This window comes from Mus pahari, chromosome 16, assembly GCF_900095145.1.
Source record: "Mus pahari chromosome 16, PAHARI_EIJ_v1.1, whole genome shotgun sequence".
NCBI classification, from domain to species: domain Eukaryota; kingdom Metazoa; phylum Chordata; class Mammalia; order Rodentia; family Muridae; genus Mus; species Mus pahari.
In genome coordinates, this window is record NC_034605.1 from 55317506 (window position 1) to 55339455 (window position 21950).

The following is a 21950-nucleotide window of genomic DNA, read 5'->3' on the forward strand; positions in this document are numbered from 1 at the left end:
AGACACAGACACTGGCACTACAGGCTCTGGATACAAGGCGGAGCCCTCTCATGGTTACAAGGTCACAAGGTCAGTGTGGTGGTTTGAATGAAAATGCCTCCTCCCCCGTAGGCCCATAGGGAGCAGCAGTATTAAGGAGGTATGGCCTTGTTGGAGTGGGTGTGGCCTTGTGGTCACTGGAGGCGGGCTTTGAGTCTCAGATGCTCAAGCCACGCCCAGTATGGCAACCTCTTCCTGCTACTTGCAGATACAGAGGTAAAATTCTCAGTACCATGTCGTCCCCCCACCTCCTGCCCTGTGATGACAATGGACTAAAACCTCTGAACTGTCGTAAGCCAGTCCCAATGAAATGTTTTCCTTTATAGGAGTCTCCGTGACCACGACGTCTCTTCACAGTGATAAAACCCTAACTCAGACAACCCGCCAAGTCACAAACAGGAACAGACAGGTCCTATGGAAACTTGGGGGAGTGGGTCAGCCATCAGGTCTTACTGTGAACAGAATGGGAAACAACCAGGTTGCCACAGGGAAGCCATAGTGTTCCACTTAAGCTGAAACATCCAACATGAAGACCCTGCGGGTACAGGGCAAACCTGGAGCCAGGGGCCCCCACCATCAGATGCCAGGAATCCCAATCCATTCTTAGAACAGCTCCTCCAGGCAGGGGAAGGAAAGTGAGAAGAGCTCTGTGTGTCTGGCCAGAGTTGTGTGTCTGCCCTGGTTGCTCACGGCTACTCCACTACCACACAGGTGGCATCTCTTCGCTTGACTTAAATGTCACCCCTATGCCAACAGCCACAGACCTCACGACCTGTGGCTAGGACCTTCCCCCTGGGCTGCACAGACGCGGTCTGCACAGCTCCGTAACTCCTCCAGGAACAAAGCTGAACTTCCCACACAGCCACTCCCGACACCCCTGCAGCGTCCTCCTCCACTCAGCTCCTTCCAACAGACTCCTCCCAGTTCTCTAGGACAAGCAACCTGGAGTCTTCCTTATAACCAGATGCCCACAAGCCTCCTGTCTTCCCCATTAGCAACACCTTCAGGAGAAACTCAGATGCAGGTCACTCTCCACTGCTGCTACTGGCTCTGCGATACTCAGATCTAGTACCACACATTCAGAAGCTGTTGCCCAGTCAGCCAGTTTCATGTGGCCCTTGGGCTCCTCCAATCCCTGTGGGCTCCAGAACATTCTTTATGCTACACTCTTTAACCAGCCCCCGTGGTGTCGCCTTGAAAGTACAAGCTGATGATTTGCCTTACACATACCACACACACACACAGAGATACACACTATATACACAACACACACACATAACGCATACACACATACACTACACATACACACCACACACACATACACACACCACACACTCAGATAAACACTATATACATACCACATACACATAACACACACGCATACACACATACACTATACATATACACCACACACACAACACATATACACCACACACAAATACACACATATATGCACATCACAGATATACACACTATGCATACCACACACACACACTACACATATACACCACACACAAACACACATCACAGTTACACACACTATGCACACCACACATACACACATGTATACATATGCATGCACACACACACACACACACACATTTTCTACCATTGTGCCCTAGCTCACTTCTTCCCAGCCACACAAGCTTCCACTGCCCCTTGACACACCGAGCATGCACCTGCCTCAGGACTCTCCTACTGGCTGTTCCCTCTACTCAGACTGCTCTTTCTCTAGCCTTCCACAGGGCTCAAATCCTGGTCTGTTACAGGCTTGTGCTCACAGATCAGCTCAGTGAGGATGTCTCTGGTCTGGCTGCCTCATTTTACAGCCCAGTCTCACCCTGATGGCCTGTGGCCTCCTCTTTCTCTTCTCTGGAGCACACATGCCTAACTGGCCTCCTGCACAGTTCCCCTGCTTTGAAGTTCGATTGCACCTCTGCTTTATAAAATCTATTCATGGGCTTCCTATCTGCTCTATTCATTGCTACTGCTGGACCCCCAAGGGGTGAGAATTGCCAGCCCACAGCTAGTGTGTACAAACAGTCTGTTTGGGGCATGAATGGATCTACACTCTGCTTCTAAGGAACAAGCTGAGAAGGGTGGATGAATCAGATGGCTGTGGGCAACCCTGGGCACAGAGCTCTGACTTAGTCCCCTGTGTTCCCTGCTCTGGCATCTTTCATGAATCTGTGGTAGTGACAAGTGTTTTAGTGGACCAGGTGCCCCACCCCCAGCCCCTTTAATACCTCTTTTTTAAAAAGTATTTGTATGTCTGAGCACATGAGTAATAGTACCTTTGGAACCCCTAGAACTAGAGTTATGGGCAATTGTGAATTGCTCATGTCAGTGCTAGGAACCACACTGGGGTCATCTGTAAGAGCAGTGCATGCTTTTAATCGCAGCACCATCTCTCCAGCCTCATGAGCGAGTCCTGGGTGATCCCTAAGCTACAATATCAGGGGACTATGTCATTACCACCATAGCAAGACAACGGAGCTAGTCCCCTGTCCCAAGCACGGCTCTCTGTTGAAAGATCACCGTCTAATCTCATTCAAGGCCACAAGTTTTACACAGGAAGGTAATGTGAGCCTTTTTGATGCTATAGGGAGAACTATTGTCAGCAGCAAGAGAAGGCCCAACCCACATCTCAGGAGTAGCCGAAGATATCTCTTGGAGAGATCCTGACTACTCTGCAAGGGACAAAGAAGATCTGAAGCAAGGGATGTGCAGAGTGAAGAATGAGAACAGTGGGGCATCGGCAGCAGCCAGTGCTGGGCAGAGGTCAAGAGCAGGTAGTGATTGATGGGCAGAGGTGAAGTCGTTAAGAGGTAAAGTGGATGCTGTGCAGGCTTGAAGAAACTGAGCGTTAGCCCTGGAATCCACACACATATGCAGGTGTAATGGTATTGTGGGGAATTCTTGTAATTGCACCACTGGGGAGGCAAAGACAGGCAGAGCCCTATGGCTCACTGGCCAGCCAGCCTCACTGAATCAACAGATCCCAGGTTCAGTGGGAGACCCTGTCTCATAGAACAAGGCATATGACTCCTGAGGAATGACTTCCTACTGTCACATGCATGCCCACCAGCACAGACACAAACATACATACACACCTACACCTGCTCTCTACTCGTACATACTCAGCAAGAGTCTGAGGGCGTCAGTGGCCACATCACCGGATGAAGGAAGTGAGACTGTGTATTCCCAGCAGCAGTGACTTGCTGCCTAACAAAGACGGGGTACTTCGACTCAAGTTCAACTGAGCATAAACTCACAAGGAGGAGGAGAAAGACGACACAGGACCAGGAAGATCAGGTCGGCTTTGAATAAGACAAGTCATCGTGGAGAGGCACTGTCTATCATACAAGACACTAGTTGCAGAATCTTCAGTCATGTAATGTTATATCCAGGCATGGTCCAGACAGCAAATCCAGTAAGCCTTGCAATCCAATGGAGGCCTGCAGTCACTCAGCATGAAGTTCTGGGTTCCAAAGCATTGTGTGCATAGTGTGGAGGACCACTCGTCTACATGCATATATGTATATAGTATTGTGCGGAGTGTGTGTGTGTGTGAATGTGTAAGAAGAACAAGGCTGCTAGTGTGTGTGTGTGTGTGTGTGTGTGTGTGTGTGTGTGTGTGAATGTGTATAAAGAACAAGGCTGCTTGTGTGTGTCTGGTCTCTCTCCTTTGTTTGAACCATGTTCTTTGCTACTATCCTAGCTGGCCTGTGAGCTTCTGGGAATTTTCCCACTCTCCCATCTTCTCAGAGGAACATTTGGTATTAAAGGCACGTGGCACCATCTTGCTTTTAGGTGGGTTCTGGGGATTTGAACTCAGGTCCTCATGTTTGCATGAGAGCTTCACCGGCGGATCCAGTTTACCAGCCCCAAGCCCATACTTTCTGCCAGTTTCTACAGTTCCTAGGTCTGAGTCCCTTTGCCGGTCTCAGTCAGGGCTGTGGAGAAAGCTGCCTTTGCCCTAAAGCTTGACTTATGTTTCCATTTGGGAGTCTCAGGAAAGGCTAGGGGTGTTTCTAAAAGATGGGAATCGCAGGAGAGAAGATTCCCTGAATATCACTGCCGAAGTCTCCTCAAACATCACCAATGCAGAAACAATGCTACCACCTGTCAAGAAATGCAAGCCACGCAAGACAGAAAAACTCCAGTAGCTTCTGGTCTGTGCTCAGGACAGGCTCACCGCTTCACACTGATTTGATGTGAGTTCTGACTTGGTTGCCAAGGGCACTCTCTTTCCAGTGTGTAACTGGGGAAGAAAAGGAACATTTCGCATGCAGGTTGGTAGGCTTGGACAGACACTAAGGTCTACTGCTGTGGTGAGGTGACAATGCGGCGGTCTACAGTGAGAGAGAGATCAACCTTGGGGGTGGGAAGTTAGAAAAATCTGCACACACACAGTGTCCAGGCAGTCGGTCCAGGGCTGGCCTACTGAGAGAGACAGTTTGCTCTTCAGCTGCACAGAAATCTGCTTTGGGGGAGTCTCTTACTCAGATAAGGCCCTTTGTGCATAAATAACTCATGTTTTAAACCTACCTGTAGAGGAAAAATCTCTTATGCATAGAATTTCTAGGTTAAAGGACATAGTCCAGTGGTTCTCCATCTTTGTAATGCTACAACCCTTTAATAACAGCTCCTCATGCTGTGGTGAGCCCCAATCATAAAACTGTTTCATTGATACTTCATAACTGAGATCTTGCTCTTCTTGGGAATTGTAATTTAAAATTGCTTTTGGAGACAGAGGGTTACCAAAGGCGTCGCAACCCGCATATGGAGAGCCACGGACGTAATCCATCTTAACCTCACTACATGTGGACTTTCCACTCCGACGTCACCACCAGGTTCTCCCCACCTCACGTGCTCCTTGGGATGCAAATGCTGATGTCTCCAGCTTGCCTGATACAGAATGGTGTTGGATTCTCTGTTCTGTGTGATGGGCGAAGAGCTCGGCTTCTGATCTGTGACTTCTGACCATATTTTCACCTGTTTGAAGCAGCTGGAGTTTTTAATCTCTGGACCCCCATATGATCTCACCTTCTGCTCAGATATTGAGGTGGGTCTTTGGGAGTTCAAAGCCAACCTGGTGTACACAATGAGTTTCTCTCAAATGCCTCGTGGCCAATGGGAGTCAACAACAGCCAGATCTTGAACCAGACCTGCTGAATCAGTGGCTCAGAGTTTGTCTGTCTGTCTGTTTATCTGTCTGTCCCTCTGTTGTGAGAATCAAACCCAGAGCCTCTTGCAGGTGAGGCAAGGACTCTATCACTGAACTATATTTCAGCTCCAAGTCTTAGAACTAAGAGTCCAGCAAAACCCTCAAGGGATTCTCATGAGTCTAAGCTACAAATCCCACCCAACTTAAAAAAAAAATCAGGCTCACCTGAAACAGGTCACAAAGAGCTTATTCTTTGATGCTGCTGCTAGTATTTGTGCAGAAATGCAGAATTTGTATGAATCTGACTTAAATCTTTTTTAGTATCTCAGTTTAGAAAAATCCTCCCTACTCTGGGATTATTATGCATTCTCCCCCATATTTACATTTGCATTATGTTTAGATATTTGTTCCAAAACCCTGATTCACTTCTCCTCCCGAAAAATTGCTGAAATTGCCGAACACGTATTTGGAGGGATTCAGACCAACATTCAAAGAACGGAATAGCCTTCCCAGGTGAGCCCACCTGGGAAAATCAAAACACAAAACAAAAACCCACGCTTGGTCATCATGATAATGTAGGTAATTTAGAAGCTTTTCAAATCTAGGTCACCCAGCCGTACCTGCTCTCCTGTAATTCCACCCGTCCTCTTCGCTTGCAAGCACTCACGCAGACCTGACTACCATGGTCATGCGGGATTCCTGTGGAGCACACACAACCTCTTCCCATTCACTGACTTTAATTAAATTTGGAGTGCATGCATGTGTGGAGGTGTGTGTGTGTGTGTGTGTTAATATGTGCACAGTTGCACTTGTGCAAACAGCACTCTCAGAGACGCTATCCAGTCCTTTGACACTGGGTCTCCCATTGGCCTATGAGATTGGAATGGCTGTTCAGTGCATTCCAGGTCTCTTCTCAGTGCTGGGACTGCAAGCCCATGCAACCACACTGCATGTTTTTTTTTACTTGCATTCTGAGGCTCAAACACAGACCCCAGTGCCTGTGACACAAGCACCTTCCTGACCAAGCTCATCCTTTTTAAAGTTGCAATTAAATTTATATAAAAGTACCAGTTCTAAACCCGCAGTCATATATGAATGATGTAGCTTGCCGTGTGCTGACACTTGGATGTGTCCTGTAAATCATGCTAAGCATGTCTCTCTCCGCAGACACTGGCTTAGGGTAAGAACTCTGCTGAATAATTCTCCTTCCTTTTCGAAACACACCGTTAGTTGTTTTCATCTGAGGTTGTTGAGCCACGGCACACCAGTGCACCTTGCTCCTATCAGTAAACAAGTATCCGCTGGTCACCTCCTCCCCACCTTCCCTTCCGCTTTCTGTATCTAATGACCACCAGCGAAGTCCAAAGTGGTCTTATGAGAGAGGGGCAAAGGTCGAGACAAAGAAGCCAGATGCTTGGGCCAAACCACTGAGCAAGAGAGGTAGGTCCGTTATAACTGCTGCTCTTTAACTCTCGGGCACCATTTCACTAGTGAGGAGACAAGAATGTGGCTTCCTGATCTCAGGTGCATGCGTGTGGGGCAGTCCAAGCTAGGTTGTCACGCTGGGAAAGTGATTTTATGCTTATGGAGGTCCAGCCTTGAGCTGGACTGTTCTCAAAGGCTGGATTTGAATACTATTGAGAGCTAAGTGAGTCTACCTGGCTTTGCCCTGAATGCAGAGGCATGGACTCTGACACGGAAGTCAAAGGTTTCAAAGCCGTTACAGTAAGAAATCAGCTGGAGGCCTGGAGTTCAAACCCAGCATCAAACACACATGCAAATACCTGGAAACCGAACAGGATAACAGGCAAGGATCCCCAAAGGATTCTTAGAGCTTTAAAGCATGTCTGAACCCTACTCCTCTGGAGACATTAAAGAAAGAAGTATGGTATGTGCTTTTATGAGTGTGTGTGTGCATGCATGGGTATGTACATATTTTGAATGTGTTTGTGTGTTTACATGGGTGTGGGTGTGTAGATATTTTGAATGCCTGTGTGGTTGTATGTGTTTGTGTACATGGCTGTGGGTGTGCGGTTGTGTAAGACTTCTGGTATGTGGATGTCTGTGTGGAAGTGTATGGATATGTAGGTGTGCCAGTGTGTAAAAGTGTGGACTTATAGGTATCCAGATGTGTGGGTGTGCCCTGATGGAAAGTTTTCCAGTGTTCCCATTTTCTAAGAAAAATAGTCCCTTTCCAGACATTAACTAGCCTTGAGAATTTTTTGCCTGAAATCCTTTGACACAAAATGCTGCTCTCTTTCAAAGTCCGCCATGATGAATTCCGAGCCAGGAGACCCAATGGCATCAAGAGGTGCCTCTCCAGCCCTGACTGACCTGCAGAACCACCCTGACACCCACCCACCCACCCACCCACCCTTCCTTCCTTCCCTCCCTCCCTTCCCTTCCCTTCCCTCCCTTCCTCCCTCCCTCCCTTGCTTGTCACTCATGACTTGGCTCCAAATTACAGGCAGGTTGCATGAGTGAAGTGTGTGGAGCATTACATTTCACACAAACCTTGCCTGGTGGCATAAAATTAAGCTGCTTTAAGCACTGGTAATATTCATACTGGTGACAGCATGCAAAGGTCAGAGACAGAAGAATGTCTAGCTGCATAGCATTTCACTGCTTGCCCAGGGGTCATGAGCTTACCGATGACCTTGCTGGTACTTTCTCAGTAAAGGAACTTAAATATGAAACTTAAGCAAATCCAGGCCAGTGCCTTGGGACGGAAACTGGTGCCTGTTCTGCAACAGCAGACTCTCCAGGAAGACTGGATGCAGACAGCTAATTCTCATAGAATCAGAGCGATCATTTGAGCTGGTCCTCTTTATTTACTGGCAAAGAAGTAAATAAGAGAGCTGGGTAGACAGCTCAGTCAGTACAGGGATGTTGTGTAAACGGGAACTGAATTTGGTGCCCAGTGTCATAGAAAGCCAGAACATGGTGAGCATTTGTAAGCCCAGTGCTGAAGAAGTAGAGACAGGAGGAGTCTTGGGATTTAACGGTATCCAGTCAGTCAGTGAGCCCCTGGCTCAGCAAGAGACTCTCTCTGTGCCAATAAATAAGAACTCCTGACAGGATCCTCTGGCCTCTACATACCTGTGAGCCCACATGCATATATACACACAGGCACATACATATACACACACTTGACCTGTGCACACACAGAGAGAAATGAAAAGGCTCAGATTTCTGCAAGGAAAGAAGATCCTGGTCTCATATCAATGAGATTCATTTGTTTATTTGTAATGGCCTTAAATTGGCCATGGACCCTGACATTTTAACTATAATAATAATAATTTATATTTTGTTACATTTTATTTATTTTGTATGCGTGGAGAATGTGTGAAGGTGAACGTTTGGAGGTCACAAGACAGCATGCAAGAACGGGTTCTCTTTTTCCACCATGCGAATCCCAGGGTTGGCCTCATTTGGTAGTGGTAACTCTCCATTTCGTGGGCCCCCTTTAGCTTTTAACAGCCACCGGCCACATGGACTACCTGATCTGTATTGAAATGTCTCGTGAGTCTGAGACCTAGTATGGGGAAAAAAGAGAGAGAGAGAAAAAAAAAGAGTATTGGTGTTTTATACTGACTATACCTTTAAGTGGTGGGTTTTAATATGTGAAACATTAAATATGGAAATACTAAAATTGATTTCCCTGCTCCTCTTTCTCTTCTGAGGTGACTAATCACCCAATCTGAATTATGCATGGGGCACTTCTATTATGTGTCAATTGGACAGCACTGGTTTACAGGACAGAACTTGCTGCCCCAGGGCGAGGACGGTACAAAATCTCTCTTCAGAGCTTTGCCAGAAGCAACAGCAAGGAAGGGAGAGGGGACATCTGCTCCCATCCCTTCAAAAAAATGTCTCACCGGGTCAAGGAAGAGAACTTGCCTGCTGGATAATCAAAAACTAAAGCATTATTTGGAAGCAAACAGATGATATTATGTTCTTCCCGCTGTGTGCAGGCCATTTGCAAACTTAACTTTTAAAAGGCCACCAGAGCTGAAGAGATGGCTCAGTCAGTATAGCGCTCGCCATGGAAGAAAGAAAACCTGAGTTCATTTCCGTGGCATCCATATAAAAGAGCCAGGCACAGCAGCTCATGTCTGCTACTGAGGCAGCAGAATCAGAAGGGTCCCTGGGACTCATCGGCCAGCGACTTAATCAAATGCCTGAGCTCCAGGTTAAGTAATTAATGCACATGTGTGTGCACGTGTGCAGATGTACACATGCATGTGCACATGTGTCCAGATGCACCCAAGGGTACCTGCATGTACACACACACACACACACACACACACACACAGCACACACACACAGAGGGGGTGAATATCAGCAATTCTGACAACATGGAAGCCATCATCTTCACTTTTGATAGATCAGCTGTTTCCTGGAAAAATCGTTACCCAAATCAATTAATGTCATAGCAATCAGTTTAGCCCTGAAAAGGACACCTGTCCATGGCCAATGTGCTCTCTCCAGAGGCACAGATGATCAATAGGCAGGTTGGAGCTGGCTTGCAAAAGAGAATAGGATGCTGGTTAGCTTCGTTGAGAAGGAAGTGCTGGCTGAGTACTTTCAGCACACTGGGGGCAACCAAATTCTCTCACTGTCAAACAGAAACTCCCTGGATCAGGAGCATGGTGCATTCCTCTTGGACACAGGATGCCTTTTATCTAAAGCCACTGACTGAATTCAACATGTCAACCATCCCTTGGTTGGGCTACAATATATTTTCGACTACAAGAAGATACAATTTCTTTCTTAATAAAAAGAGTCCCGTTATTTTTTTTCAGAGGTTTTGTCCATCCCCATCGGATGCCCGTCATTTGTTGCTAGAATAAGTTGTTTCGAGGGAAGTATAGAATGGCATGTGCCGGAGAGAATGGGACACATGGGGACACCGGTAGCAAGGTCCCCGCCTGCCCTTCTCAGGCTGAAATAGTTCTGTTGACAAGGCTGGTTGCTAGCCAGCTGCTGGAGTCCCCTCCCTGCCCAGCCTCCCGAGCCTCCCGCTAAAGCACTCATGGAAAAGCTCCCGGGGGTTTCTGTATAAGCCCTGCACATGGGTTCCCAACACAAGGAAACTGAACAGGGTTCGGAGCCTGGCTACAGGTCTGCGTTAGCCCTGACTCTCCCCACTCCTTGCCTGGGTTCTCCAGGGGACAGCCACAGGCACTAAATTGAAAGTCCTCAGTCAAATGGGCCTCCTACCTATACCATCTTCTGTTTCTCTGATAAATTTGGGGTGGGGGTGCAGGTGCGGGGGTGTTGTGTCTCCTTGTGTCCAGGCTCAGGGCCCTCTCCAATACGAAGGGCACAGTATGATTCCCATACAAATTTGTTAAATTTATTCTAATTTTATTCTCTTTTCTCTACCGCCCACTCCACCTCCTCGAACCCAAATGCCAGTGGGAAAGAACACATTTAAACTGATCTGAGATCTAAAATACCTCAGCGTTTTTGCTGTTACTTAGAAAATAGTCCTTTAAAATAATATTTTATGTTTTTTTCTTTAAGCAAATCACAAAACTTCTGCTAGTATAAACTAGCCGCACGGGGGCCTGATTAAAAGCTAACAAGAACCAAAATGTGAAGTAAATTCCTAAACAAGGCTGGCTGGGCACGAATTCCTCCACCCAAGTTACGCTGTGTTCCACCTTTGAAGGCATGGAACAACAGAGATGCGGGGCATCCACTTCCAAAGATGCCCCCAACCCCAAAGAATATGAACCGGGACATGGAATCGCAAAACAGGGTGAAGTCCAACCCTTGGGCCGCCAGCTGTCATTGTCCTCTGATGGAGACCCACGTTCTTCCGCCTGGATGAGATGCGGAGACTGGCCGGGTCTCCCACTGGGAGAAGAAAGGGAGTCCCGTGGATATCCCAAGCCTGGTCTTTAAAATAGGAAATGAGACATTGAGGCGGGTCTCTTTCCAGAGTGTTAAGTCTAGAGATTGGGGTCCAAACATCAGGAATCCCCTAGCCATTTCTTCTTGGCGCTGAATGTTTCTTTCTCTCTCTGTACCTCTTTAGGAGACTTTTCCTAAATCGATGGAATCTTCCGCATTCATTAGAATACCTGCAGTCAAAGAATTTCCCCAACCGCAACTCCTGTTAGGACGGGATCCCTAATCTTGGATAAGAGACCCTGTGGTTTTGCTCCTTCAAAGCAATGTTAGGTGTTCTGTCTAACATTCTCCCAACTGAGCTATGGCTTCGTCCTCGCCCTCCCCTCCTGGAAGGATGGAGGATGAGGCTGGCTGGTCCCCCTCTCCCAGTCCTGGGATGCATACTGATCTTCAGCCCCAGAGAGTAAACCTGCTCCTCTGGCTCCCAGGACTTGTCAAAAGCGCCGGGCACTCGCGAGCTGCATCCAGCTCCAGTCGAGAGCCCTGGTGGCTTGCTTACCTGGGGAGAGCCGGCTCAGAGCCGCAGGTCTCCAGGCGCAGCTCCGGGACCCGCTGCGCGCAGCGCGATGCGGTGGCTGCTGAGGCGGAGCGCGCCTTGCTCCCGCCTGATGACGCTGTCAGCTGCCCTGCGCCCCGCACCACCCCGTGCACCGCCCAGAGCACTGCACCCCCAGTGCAATGTCCAGAACCCTGCACCTCCAGTGCAACGCCCAATGCAACGTCCTGCCCCCTGTCCTGCCCCTCTCTCTGCCTTATGCACCCACCCGGGCTCTCTGCACAGCCTTGCAACCTCCAGCACCTCTCCCTGCACTGCTGTGCACCGCCCGCACGCGCGCCTGGCCCTGCGCAGTCCTCCCACGCGGTGCTCTCTGGCTCTAGCCTCCCGGCCTCCGGCTCCGCCCTCCTCAAGCTCCTGCAAGCACAGTGGTTGCTCGTTGCGGTGGCCACTGAGGCTCCAATGGCGCCTGCTTTTCACCAGGAGCCTTTAGCCGCCCTCTACCGAAAGCTTCTGGAATAGAGGGCAAGAGACTAGAATTTTCTGAAAATTAAATGAATCAAAAATCATTTCGTTGAAAGGACACTGGATTCTTGTGTTTAAAACTATGCTCCTACCCTAGTGTACTTAATCACTACTTACCACACAATTAGACTCGGTCACTTGGGCAAGGTCTTGGTTTCTGTTCCCGTAGCTGTGACAAAAACAAGCTAAGGAAAAATGAGTTTGCTGGGCTCATAGTTCATAGAAAGGAAGCAAAGCAGAAAAACAAATCTTGAAACAGCTGATCACATCGCATCTGTAATCAGAACTTAAGACGAGTGCGGATGCACGCTGCTACCCAGATCGATTTGTACGGTCCAGGGTCCCCTACCCAGGAATGGTCTAGCCCACCGTCAAGTCTGGTTTCTGCACAACACTTAAGAAATCAAGATAAACTCTCCGCCCACAGGCTGGAGGCCCGTCGACAACAGTAATCACATGTGCTAAATCACAAGACAACCAGTCACTTAGAGGTGCCAAGAAATTTCCTGCCTGGTAGCCAACCAACCATACTGCAAGAATTAATAAAGTGTTTTAACAGGATAGGGCTCTGACAGCACCTCTGTGGGTAAGCGGGTAAGCTTGGGGGGGCCACCACCTTGCTGCTCAGCAGCTTTTCATGAGCATTTCAAAGAATTAACAGAGAGAGAGAGAGAGAGAGAGAGAGAGAGAGAGAGAGAGAGAGAGAGAGAGAATGCTGTACTGGCATTTTGTAAGTGCTGGATGAGAACATCTACCTATATCACACTTGCCCTCTGTGGTTGGAGGAAACTCTTTTTTTCTTTTTTTCATCCTTACTTTGTCCTTTGGTGATGTGGTAAAAGAATTACAAAATGGGACCTGTAGCTTCTAAGTTAGGCTTAGCTTACAAATTCTGTAAGCTATAATATAGAGTCACTTTTCTGTTTGGGTAAGTTCTGGAGTCCTGTAATTTCAGAGGATGTAATCCTTTGACGTTGGTTTCCAAGGCAAATCTCTGCCCCGCTATTCACAGAAAACATGTTTGGTTTTTTTTTTAATCTTACCTAAGATATGCTTTCACCATTTACAGTTAAGATAACATCTTTGGTCCTTAGTTTAGCTTGACTCTGGCCTTAAGGCTATGGCAACTAAAATAAGAAGGGAGTAGGACCATTTTTAACAAGGCCATTTGAGACTGGCCTTCACAAATATAGCCCTACTTTGATTATGCCTGTGAGCAGGATGTCCACAGTCTCTCCATTATAAAGGTCTGCATGTGACTGTCAACTGGAGATGGCTCGGTTGCTACAGGACTTGGGGAGCACACAAGAACCCAAGCTTGATCCCAGGCATGCAAAAAAATTTAACATTTTGACATTCTTGTAATCCCAGAGTTGCAGAGTCAGAGACAGTGTTGAGGGACAGCTTGCTCGATTTTTTCTTCCTTTTCCTAGTTAAACATAATGCTAGAATTAGATTTATTTGTATACTGTTCCCTAACTGTGTTTTTCCCTAATCATGTCCTAACATGAAGGTCACCTTGTCTTTTTTTTTAAACTTGTTCTTCCTCTATAACCTCGTGATATACTCATCATAAATAGTTTCATGATATGTTCCAGGGATTGACCGACTGCAAGCATAAATTTTTCTAAATCTACTTTAATGAGGGTTCACCCTCCCTTCTAGCCCACCACCTACCAGAGGTAGTGGAAGAGAAAACGTATGAGGACACGGAGGAAGTAAACCTGTTTACAAATAGTTCTTGGGGGCGGGGGATGAGTCCAATCTTTGTTGTCACAGTATTCAGTTCAGTCCAGTAGCAAACACCGAATATGACCCAGCAGCTGTAGTTCAGTTCTCTCAGCAGACACCACACACAAACCAGCAAGGGCAGTTCAATGCAGAAGAAAGTGCAAGGCTCACCAATGAGCTGGAGGCCTCACAAGAAGTTCTTTGGCAATTTTCTATGACATCACCACATCAAGTGGAGCTCAGCAACACAATGTTGGGCTCACATTTATATTCCTTCTGAACATTGTGTGTCCTTTCTCCTGTGTTTGCTATAGCAAAACATCCTTTCACCTGTGTCTGCTTCAGAAAAACAGTCTTTCACGTGGCAGCTTTAGCAAAACACCTTTTCACCTGTGTGCCCCACCCCAGCAAAACACCAATTGGCATGACTTTCCAAAGAAACCAAAAGTTTCCACTTCAACTGACCATAAAATGTTCCATGCTATGTTCCAATAACTGACTATAAATCCACAACATGTTCTTGTCCTATGATGATTAAAAAACCACTGCAATATTCTGCTTTGTAATAACTGGTTCGCTTGCTATTAAAAAAAAAAAAAAAGCCTCCTGCTCTAAGTTTGGACTGGCCATAAAAATAAGTTTTTACCTTGCCACAGTTTGGTGTTAGCTCCTTGTTCTCACCATAACAACAGTAGCATCTTCGTTCAGCCATCCTGGGTAAATAGGTATGTTCCAGCTCAATGAGAGACCTTATGTTTAAAAAAAAAGGTGTTTGACACACCTGAGGTACAAAACTATTGGTTGACCTCTGACCTCTACATGTGCTTACCTGCTTGTGCGCACACACACACACACACACACACACACACACACACACACACACACATACACTTAGGAAGGAAAGAGGGAGGGAAGGAAGGTAGGTAGATCTTTGTAACAATGGGGAAACTAACCCAGAAGAATAAATCTTTATGTTGACATACTGCTGCTGAGTCTAAAATCTGAGAGAAACACCCAGGCTAACAAGTTAGGTTCCTGCTCACCATGACAACTGAAACACAGGCTAAATGATGAGGTGAAACCTCAGATGTAAGCAAGAGAATGGAAAGACCAAAGAAGGAGAAACACTGCAGGCCAACGCCTGTTCCACTCTGGAAGCCAGAGCAGGGGTCTTACCGCAGAGCCCTGTGCTCAGCCATAGGATATCACCATTCCCTCTAAGAGTCTGGCTCAGGGGTTCCAGATGCCCCCAGCTTAAGAAGAAACAACTAAAATGATTTCCCTAGCCTCTCTGTCACTTGTCATGAGCCCCTTGTCCTAGAGGCTAGTCTAAGATTCCTGTCAGCTGAGAGTCAGAAATGCCAGCATTGCACAGTGAAGAACCTTTGCTGCTAAGTTTGCCAACATAGCAACCATATTACTGTTCTACAGAGAAGAGCGTTATGACAGCAGTGAACCACGTGTCAGGCCCAAACCTGCATGCCCTTGTAGGCAGCCTTCATCTTTCCTCAGATACCTCCAGGGACCTTGCAGACAACGAGTACATCTATATTAACAGTCGAAGCCTCTGGTTTCCCTGTGATGCTGTGAGGTGGGGCTTTACCCTCCAGGAGAGATCCCATCCGGCACCTTGGAGCCCTCCTGGGATCTTATTTGAGTTCCTTAGCAAGCCTTGAGGTGTAACTTCAGAAACCACTGAAAGCAGTACACCTCGCAACTGCAGAGACTCTCCATAGCCGCTATGGAATCTCTCTCTCTCTCCCTCCCTCCCTCCTCTCTCTCTCTTCATTAAATGTCATGAATATAGAGTCTGTGACTTCATTAAGTCCGAGATAGGATTCATGGTAATGGGACTGGTGCTTAGAGCAGGGGTCTATGGAAGGGACATCCTGCCATGATGCAGGACCAGATAACAGGTGATGGTGGCTTCTCTATGCTGAGGAGGGAGAAACAGTTGCTCTCTCACACCGACAAAGGAAAACTGGTATAGCCTGCCAATACAGTGTCAAGAGTTTGAGAAAAACCCACCCTTCTTCAAAGACTTGCTGCAGAGTGTTGGGGTAGATATAAAAATGGTTTTATGCCTCCTCCCCCCTCCCCCCTCCTCCTCTTCCTCTTCCTCCTCCTCTTCCTTTTCCTCCTCCTCTTCCTTTTCCTTCTCCTCTTCCTTCTCCTCTTCATTCTCTTCCTCTTTCTCCTCCTCTTCCTCTGCCTCCTCTTCCTCCTACAACTTAGGACATATCCTTAGTCAATGCTCAAGTTTTCAGAAGGCACAGTTTCTCCCCACAACCAAATATGCATGGCTTGAGTTAAGGAGAACTCTGGGCAGGTGCAGTCCCCTCCAGACATCTGGGCTGATGAAGGCCTTCTCTGAGGCACCTCAGTCCCACTATCGCCCTCTGCTGGCCATCTTTGGTTTCTGTCCAAACTACTGGGCACCAGTCTGTATGAGGGCTATCAACTAACCCCAGGGTCTATAGCATGCTGGTAACTACCAGCAAGAAGTGATGCTCGACTCTAATGAGGGGGCATAAACTGCTGAGGAGAGAAGGGCCATGGGCTGTTGAACAGGGACACTTGTGGGTCTCGAGACAATGTAGGTCTGATGGTGTTCTTCAGAAGTCTGCCCCCTCTTTGTAATTTGTTCCTAAGATGGGGTTTTCAATGCCAGCAGCTTTGGGAACTGTGGGAAATTGTTCTAATTGTGCATGCAGGGCTGTGGCTGAGTGTTCACCACATGCACAAAGTTCCGTCCCAGCCCTACATAAATGGGGCATGCTGGTGTGCACCTCTCAACCCAGCACTGGAGTGGTGGAGGCAGGAGGATCAAAAGTTCAAGGTTATTTTGGTCACATACTGAGTTTGAAGTCAGCCCATGCTATGTGAGATCCTAGGGGGCACGGTAGCAGGACTGAAAAGAGGGAGGGAGGGAGGGAGAAAAATAGGTAGGTAAGTAAGCACATTGTAGCTTCTCCTCGGATACACTGAAACAAACAGACTCTGAGGCCGGTACAGCATTCATATCCAACAGCCCCCAGTGTTCCTGATGGACAGCAGAATTTTAAATACATTGAACTAAGTTCATCTTTTCAGAACTGTATCTCTCCACAGATACAGGTTAGCATATCTCCCTACAAAAACAAACAGAAATGTTGCAAGGTACCATCTTGAGAGAATGTGCTCAGGGCAGAGGCTCTCTCATGCCCTGGCAATGTGTCTGGCAGGAACAACTCAACAGATTCTCGCAGCATCACCGTAGCTGGAAGCTGTCCCTGCAGCCCTCCAATGCTCAGGTTCCACCACATATGAGTTGAGGACTCTGCTTCTCAGCAAACACCACTGCTCCTCCCAATCCTTCTGGTCGAGCCCTGGTGTGCCTTTGCCCAGAACAACTGTGTCCATCTTCATTCCACTAACCAGGCAGGAGCCAGGCCTTGCAAACCAAAGTGTGAGCTCTGCTTAGCAGAGAGCTCAGCGCATCAGGGAGGGACACAAAGGCTTCCCCCAGATAGGGAGAGGAAAACAAAGAGCTCTCTGCGAGTTTCATCCTAAGTTCACTGGCTCCACAGTAAGACCTCTCGAACTGGGCTGGCCATCCAGAGCTGGCCCACACTGTGGCAAAGGAGCCACTTTTGCATGTGTGTTTCCTCTGTTCTTGGAATGTCATCTCAGGCAAAGAGCCTCTCTTTGGCAATGACCAGGAAAGGGGCAGGCTCAGCTTATTCTGCACAAATGCCCCATGCTGGCACCAGTGTGCTCAGTTTTGAATGGCATATGTTGTGTGTGTGACAGTTCTCAAGGTTGGTTTGTAGAGGACAGTGGCTACAGCCAAATGGTTTCTGGGGTGGGTCTCTTTGCTGAGAATAAAGGGGGTTAGTCCTAATTCTGTATTTTTAATTATCCCTTTGGGCTCAGTCCAACCACATTGGATGCTTTTAAGTCTAATGAGGGTTCTGGCTGCCGTATCCTGATCCCCCTTGGATATTATGCGTTCCAGTAAGAAGGAGACACCGCACTGGCACACTCCTTTTAATCTTTGAAGTTTATCCAAGCTCCACGATGCTAAAGCTGGCATCTGTTCTCTGTCACCTGGGGAGTTTCTTGTCCCTACCTCATGTGAGGTTATTCAGGTCCTCCTGAAGTATAGGCAGATCATAGCTGTCTGTGATGGTTAACCTTGATTGGCAAGTGGATGGGATTCAGAGTCACCACGGAAACAAACCTCTGTGTATATCTGTACATGAACGTGGAAAGACCCCGCCATGAATGTGGGTAGCACTGGGTCCTGTGCTGAGTAAAAAGGAGAAAGTGAACTGTCTACCAGCATCCATCTCTTCCTGCTTCCTCACTACAGACCTAAGGTGACCAACTGCCTCACATGCCTGCTATCACACCTTCCTCGCCATGGTGGACTGTACCGGGAAGCTATGAGCCAAAAGAAACCCTTCCTTCAGTTGCTTTCCTCCAGTATTTTGTCATAGCAATAAGACAAGTAACATGCATGCATGTGCACATGCACATGTACACACACTCACATATGCACCCACGCACATGAATATAGCAAGCCTCACCTGACTGCCTGGTGTAAGGATGAGCTGCTTCGAACTGTGATAGTTGGGTCTTCCATCTCTACGACACAATATTTAAAGAGACAACTTAAAAGAAGATGTATTCCATACACGGTTTCGGAGGTTTCAGTCCATCCAGACAACCAGGGCATTGAAGAGCATCTCACTTCCGGTTAGACAGGAAGCAGCAAGGGATAATGCCTGCATCCTCCAGGGCTCATTCCGCTTTCCTGTTTTAGTTCATCTGGGCCTAGGGGATGGTTCTACCCACATTTGGGGGCGGGGCGACTTTCCCCATGGAACTCCATATCCTGAACAGCAAAGTGTCTACCAATAAATACAGAAATACAGAGATAAGTCCCTGCTTCAAGGATTCATAGGGACACCATTCTCGTTTTCTAGGTGTTTCTCGTCCAATCAGGTTGACGGATGACCAGGATTACCCATCCTCACACCCCGGATGAGGCAGTGATTCCGTTGGGTTTTATCTGGACACGGTATTGTGGATTCAGTTGGGAGAGGTCACACAGATGTTGGGTGGGTCTTCGCTTTGGAACCAGAGTGTTGCTCCAGACACCTGCCCTCAACTCACAAAGAGGAAGTGGTGAAACAGAGTAATTTTCACACACAAATTCAAATACCAGCAAGGACGAACTCTTCTTGGAGAGGCAAAGCCAGGCCAGCCAAGAAGAGAGCGGGAACAACGGAGCACACGCTGCAGAGTGCAGGAATGATGGTTCCAGGAAGACATCCACATTTGATAAAATGGCTCAGACAAGAGTAAGCCTGTGAAATTACAGGGTCAGGAGAGGAAATGGCAGAATTCTGAGGTCCTTTCCTCATCTCAGTAGTCAGGAAGTCTTGCTCAACAGCCACAACTCCTGAAACTGAGAAGGCTAAAGAGGTAGCTCAACATGCAACAACACTTGTTGTTCTTGCAAAGGATCAGCGTTCAATTCCAGCTGGGGCAGGTATCTATCGCCCTCTTCTGGTCTCTATGAGCATTGCACTCCTGTGCTCACACTGCACCCTCCCCCACATGTACACATAATTAAAAATAAAGCTAATTTTTAAAAAGACAGAAATTAAGGCTTAAGTCCTTTTTCTAAACCAGTCAAGTAGCCAAAGGAAAGATTCAAATTTTTCAAGAAAACAGATACAAACAAGGGACCAGAAGCACTTAATGCACACAGATCAAAGGGTGTTAAAAATAAACTTGTGCTGGGCGTGGTGGTGGACGCCTTTAATCCCAGCACTGGGGAGGCAGAGGCAGGCAGATTTCTGAGTTCGAGGCCAGTCTGGTTTACAAAGTGAGTTCCAGGACAGCCAGGACTATACAGAGAAACCCTGTCTCGACAAAAACAAACAAATAAATAAACAAACAAACAAACAAACAAACTTGCAGACAACCTAACCAGTGCGACTGTGCCATGTTTGTGATGTAAATAGACAGAAACATAGTGAATGAAAAAGAAAGATAAGGAACTCTTTCCCATTGAAAAACGGCTTGAATCACCCATGTTGCCAAGCTGAGAGCCAGGAAACACAGTGCACACACAGACATCAGAGAACAGATGCACCCCATGAAGCAGAGCCATGGAGTCATGAAGCAGTGATCCAAGGCAGGCTTGGAATCAGGCAGACAACAGGATCCTTTGGGGTATTCACCTTGTGGTATAGAGATTCAAGCTTCCAGTCTGGAAATCACTCATGGGTGGGCGGAGGGAGCCTGGCAGCATAGAGGAAACCCAGAAGGTAGGCGCAAAGGGATTTTGGAAGATGCCGAGGTACCTTTACCAGGACCCACATCTCCCTGAAGATGTTCCTGCCCACAGTTCTGCTTTAGGCTTCTGGCAGCTCTGCAGCCATCTATCAGTCAGAATGGTACCCAGGGAGAAACCACTGATTTCAGACCTCTGAGTCTGCCCCAGCCCCACCATGTGGAAAACCACTATGCCCCAGCCTGGGCATGTAGGGGACCACTGTACCTCAGCATCAGAGGCATGGAGCCTGTGCTCATAAGCTAACCAGTCAGGCCAGCTTCGGCCATTTGTAGAGCTGATAAGCTTGTGAACTTTGTATGAGAACTAACCCCAAGATATCTCCAGGCCTATGAAAGAAGCAGACCCCATGCGGTGGTACCCTAGGGTCACAAAGGCTGAGGGGGATGGGGAAGACGAGGATAATGAGTCTAAGGCTACTACTGGCTATACCTTTACCACTTTACCAGAGAATGGTGATGCATGATTGTAATACCAACAGTTGGGAGGTGGAGACAGGAAGATCAGAAGTCCAAGGGCATCCTTAACAATCTAGTGCATTCAAGGCTTGCCTGGCTGCAAGAAACCCTGTGTCCAACAAACAAACAAAAGAGGGTAGACAGAGCCAAGATAATCTTTAGAGGACTTCCAAGAAGAGCCACGGTCCTGAGTGACAAGAAGACCAGGGTAACGAGGTTCCAAGCTATCCACCTTCCAGCTATCTCCTCACAGCCATTGAAGCAACAGTTGCACCCAAGTAGCCCTCAGCATAAAGGCTGATAGCCAGAAACACCCACAGCAGATGTGCAGGACCTGGGCACAGAGGAGGCCTGAGACAGTCACTCTCCAATATGACTGGGTACCTTCAGCTCAGCGTTGAAGCCCTGGTTATGAGATAACATGCTGAATGTTCTGTAAGGTAGATGCTGGGCAAAGGCTAGGTTGTGATTAATCCTTTAGGAAAGCAGGTTAACCAGAATCTACAACTTCATCTCTGAGCCTTCAACACTGAGCATACAGGCTCTGGGACTTTGAGAGCCTAGCAATTCAGCTCATCCCTGCTTACTTAGGAGCAGAGAAGAGAAATGGCCACTGACTCGCCACATGAGAGCGAGGTGTACAAGGATCCTGTGGCAGAAAACACAATTATGGGAGAAAATATATGTACGCAACATACATGTACGCACATCTATACATACACATGCATACAAACAGGCACACACACATTCACAGATGCATATACACAAAGACAAATGAAGATATATATATATATATATATATATATATATATATATATATATCCAGACATATGTGTCACACATATAGATATACACACACATACATGCACAGACACGCACATTCACACACATCCATCTGTGTACATGTACACATAAACACCTGCATGTACACATATACATATGCACATAGACACATACATACATATCCATGCATGCACACATCCATATACATACCTGGGCAGATACATACCTTCACACCCATCCTTGCACACATCCATCTGTACACATGTACATATAAACACCTGCATGTACACATGTACACCTGCACACAGACACATGCATACATATCCATGCATGCACAAATCCATACACATGCATGCACAGACACACATATTCAAACCTATCCTTGCACACATCCATCCATGCACATGCACACATAAACACCTGCATGAACACATCCATATACATATGCACATAGACACATGCATACATATTCACACA

At 47.3% G+C, this 21950-nt stretch overlaps 1 protein-coding gene across 3 annotated transcripts in view; it reads right to left on the bottom strand.

The window, feature by feature from the left end:
- Diras2 (DIRAS family GTPase 2) overlaps nt 1–12525 on the bottom strand; it is a 29742-nt gene extending 17217 nt beyond the window's left edge. The window contains exon 1 of one of the 3 annotated variants that reach the window (XM_021215924.2): nt 11631–12525. The gene's annotated coding sequence lies outside the window, so the exon portion shown is untranslated. The remainder of the gene's footprint in view (nt 1–11630) is intronic. The other 2 variants (XM_029547693.1, XM_029547694.1) reach the window with 2 other exon arrangements.
- Nucleotides 12526–21950: the final 9425 nt, after the last annotated feature.